Source organism: Ailuropoda melanoleuca, chromosome 4, assembly GCF_002007445.2.
Source record: "Ailuropoda melanoleuca isolate Jingjing chromosome 4, ASM200744v2, whole genome shotgun sequence".
Classification (NCBI taxonomy): Eukaryota; Metazoa; Chordata; class Mammalia; order Carnivora; family Ursidae; genus Ailuropoda; species Ailuropoda melanoleuca.
The window spans coordinates 15,920,778-15,924,968 of NC_048221.1; the positions used below are offsets into that span (position 1 = coordinate 15,920,778).

The following is a 4,191-nucleotide window of genomic DNA, read 5'->3' on the forward strand; positions in this document are numbered from 1 at the left end:
CAACGTGGGCTTCCTCTTACCAAAGCGGATATAGCTGCAGTTGCTGAATGTCCAATCTGTCAGCATCCAAGGTCAAGGCCAAACCCCTGAAATGCTACATCCCTGAAGGAAACCAACCAGCTCTTTGGTGGCAAGATGATTATATCGATTTCTTTCCACCCTGGAGGGCTAACAATTCATTCTTACTGGGATTAGTGCATTTCAGTACTCTGTAGTACCGTGTTATGCGGATCCCAAGACGATAAGTCAGACACTCCGTGAGACCACTGATAATGGTGCTGGCAAAGGCATTATAGGCAGACAACACTTTCCAGCTTTCCAATAATTAAATACTTTTGTGACAACAGTAGTGATATAAGTAAATGTGATTTTTTTATATTGATTGTGTAATGAAACATGTCAACATTTGGAAAATCTACAGTGAGCCAATATTTTCCGAAGATTTTACAAAATTATGTATGGCTACAAGATCCATTCAAAGTGAAAGCCCAATACATTTTAATGGAATGAGTACAAAAGTTGAAAAAGGTTCATATTCTACATTGTGAGAAATTTAAAAATGGGAAGTCTTTAATATTTCCTAACAATGCTACCATTTCTGGCACCCACCTCATGTCTTGGTACAGACCAGTTTCCATCTGATATCATTTTCTTTCAACCTGAAGAACTTCAGAATCTCTTGAAGTCCAGGCAGGAATTCTCTCAGCCTTTGTTTTTAGAAGTCTTTACTAATTTCATATTTGAAAGATATTTTCATTTGATGCAGAATTCTCTGCTGATTTACTTTATTTCTTTTAACACTTGAAGATGACCCTCTCTCTACTATCTTCTAACTTGCATTGTGTCTGGAGAGAAGTCTGCAGTCATTCTTATTTTTTTTTTTAACACTTGAAGAGACCCTCTCTCTACTATCTTCTAACTTGCATTGTGTCTGAAGTCTGCAGTCATTCTTTTTTTTTAAGATTTTTTTATTTTTAAGTAATCTCTACACCCAACGTGGGGCTCAAACCCAGAATCCCAAGAACAAGAGTCATGTGCTCCACCGACCAAGCCAGCCAGGCACCCTGATCATTCTTATCTTTGCTCCTCTGTATATAATGTCTTTTTCCCAGCTGCTTTTAAACTCCATCCCTGAGTTTTGAATAACAATTCAATTACCGTGTTCTGCAATGTGGTTTTCTTTGTGTTTACTTGGGGTCCGTTGTGCTTCCTAAACCTGTGGCTTTTCATTTTTAATCAAATTTGGAAATTTTCAGAAATTATTTGAATTATTTGAAAAGTTTTTGAAGAATATTATTTCTTCAGATATTTCTCTCCCACTATTTTCTTCCATTCTTCTATACTCTAATTTCTCAGGTAAGACCACGTGATATCATTCCATAGGTCAAATCATCAGGGTCCAATAATTTTTTTCAATCTTTTCTTATCTATGCTTCAGTTTGGATGGTTTATATTGCTGTGCCTTCGATTTCATTAATATTTTCCTCTGCAGTATCTAATCTGTGGTTAGACCCATCCAGTGAATTTCTCACTGCAGGCAGTGTATTTTTCAGCTCTAACAGTTCCATTTAGCTCTTTCTTTATATTCTCTTCTAGTCACATTCATGTTTTCTTTTAAATCCTTGAGCAAATTTAGAATATTAATAGCAGGTGTTTTATTAATTTTTTTAAGATTTTATTTATTTTAGAAAGAAAGAGTGTGAGAATGGGAGTGTGTGAGCAGGGGAGGGGCAGAGGGGGAGGGAGAGAATCTCAAACAGAGTTCATGCTGAGCTCAAAGCCCACCCTGGGGACTCCATCCCAGGACGATGAGATTATGACCTCAGCAGAAACCAAGAGTTGGATGCTTAACCGAATGAGCCATCCAGGCACCCCAATAACAGGTGTTTTAAAGTTCTTATCTACTATTTCTGTATCTGTTTCTATTGACTGGCTTACCTCTTAGTTATAGGTCTAGTAATTTTTAATGAATGCTGAACACTATTAGTGTTACACCGTTGACTGCTTGAATTGTATTTCCTTTCTTTAAGGAGTGTGGAAATTTGGCAGGTAACTAAATTACTTGCAGTTCACCTTGGTCCATTCAAAGTTGGTTTTTAAGCTTTGTTAGGATGAGTCTAGAATAGCCTTTATTCTAGGACTACCTCCACCTTAATACTAAGGCTTGAGCCTGATGGAATCTCTACTGATTGTCTGAGTACTCAGTGAGGTCCTTCCTCTCTGGAGGGATGAAACTTGAATCTCCCAGAGCTGTGTGAGCTCTGTGAGCTGTTCACCGTATAGCACCCTAGCAGTTGTTCTCTGCCTAGCCTCCTGGAAAGGCAACCTATGTGTGTGCGGATTAGTATTCAGCCAAAGACTGAAGGGAGAGTTCTGCAGATTTCTGGAGTTGTTTCTCTGCATATCTCCATCCTGAACAGCAGGGATCAGCAAACTTGCTCTGTAGAAGACAGACAGTAAATATTTTAAGCTGTGCAGGTCCACATGGACTCTGCCATATAATCGTTTTAAAAAGCGATTCTTTAAACTGTGTAAATCATTCTTAGTTCTATACAAAAGCAGGCTGTATCTGGAAATGGCCCACAAACCATAGTATGGTAAGCCCTGCTCTTCAGGATTCTGACCTGCAAACTCCAGATGCCTACTCTTCCTGAGCTCCAGTCTGTCTCCTTAACTTAGTGATATCATTGCGCTCTGTTTGGGTTCCCCTCCCTGTGCCATGTGAAAATTGCCTCCATTTAGGAAGCCAGGACAATTGTAGGGTTCATCTCACCTATTGCCCTTCTTTCTAGAGTCATAGTCCTACATTGTCGGACAATGCTCTTAACAACGATAGTTTTCCAGAAAAGCAGAACAACCCGTTTTCTATGTATTCTATTGGTGTATTTTCACGATGAGTAACTCCGCTTCATTGTGTGTCTTTTGAATTACCTGTGTCATCTGCGAGAGTTATGACCTTGGATGTCAAGTAAATGTATTTTTCTTAATTCATAATGCTAGCTTTCAAACTAATTTTACCAAACTACACTCCCACCATCAGTATATGAGTCTTTCTGTTAATCTCCACTCTTCCCAACACTCATTGCCACAGTTCTGTTTTTTCCCACATGGTGGGCATAAAATTATATCTTGGTAAGGTTTTAATTTACATTTCCCTGGAGTATATTTTCATATCTTTCCCAGCCATTTGTGCTGTCTTTCTGTAAAATGTTTGTAACACCTGCCCAATTTTATATTTAGATTGCTTTTGAAGTACTCCTTTTTGAGGTTTTTTTTTAATGCATGCTAATCCTTTGTTGGTAATGCGTGCTCCAAATATCATTTTACAATCCTGATTTGTCTTTTCACCTTATTACATCTTTTGATGAATAAAAGTTCATAGTTTTAACAGAAAGAGCAATCTTTTTCTTTATCATTTATGCTTTTTGTGTCTGCTTTTAAGAAAGAAGCCTTCCCTAGGGGCGCCTGGGTGGCTCAGTCGATTGGGCGTCTGCTTTCTGCTCAGGTCATGATCCCAGAATCCCAGGGTCGAGCCCCACATTGGGCTCCCCACTCAGTGGGGAGTGTGCTTCTCCTCTGACCCTCCCCCTTCTCATGCTCTCTCTCTCAAATAAATAAATAAAATCTTATTAAAAAAGCTTTCCCTATCCTGAGGTCTTAAAGATACGGTCCTGTGTTTTCTTCTAAAAGTTTTAAAGTTTTGTTTTTCATGTTTTGTCTTTTACCCACATATTTTTTTGTTTTTAGTGAGATAGGAATTCAGTTTTGGGGCACCTGGGTGGCTCAGTCGTTAAGTGTCTGCCTTTCGGCTCAGGGAGTGATCCCGGCGTTCTGGGATCGAGCCCCACATCAGGCTCCTCCGCTATGAGCCTGCTTCTTCCTCTCCCTCTCCCCCTGCTGTGTTCCCTCTCTCACTGACTGTCTCTCTCTCTGTCAAATAAATGAATAAAATCTTTTTAAAAAAAAAAGGAATTCAGTTTCATTTATTTTCCGTTTAACCATTTATCCCAGCACCATGTACTGAATGGCCCATTCCTTTTTTTATTAAAGTATAGTTGACACATGCTTGATTACTAGAGCTTTTGAGCATCAGTATGTGATAGAATATATTCTCCCACACCTACTTCTTCTTCATTAGAGTTTTGGCTATTCTTGGTACTCCATATAAACTTAAGGAAAAGTTTGACAATA

The 4,191-nt window shown here is 38.8% G+C and overlaps 1 protein-coding gene across 1 annotated transcript in view; it reads right to left on the reverse strand.

Moving 5' to 3' along the window:
• Positions 1-4,191, reverse strand: part of PRSS42P — an 11,547-nt gene that overhangs the window by 4,104 nt on the left and 3,252 nt on the right. The gene's annotated exons all lie outside the window — the stretch shown is intronic.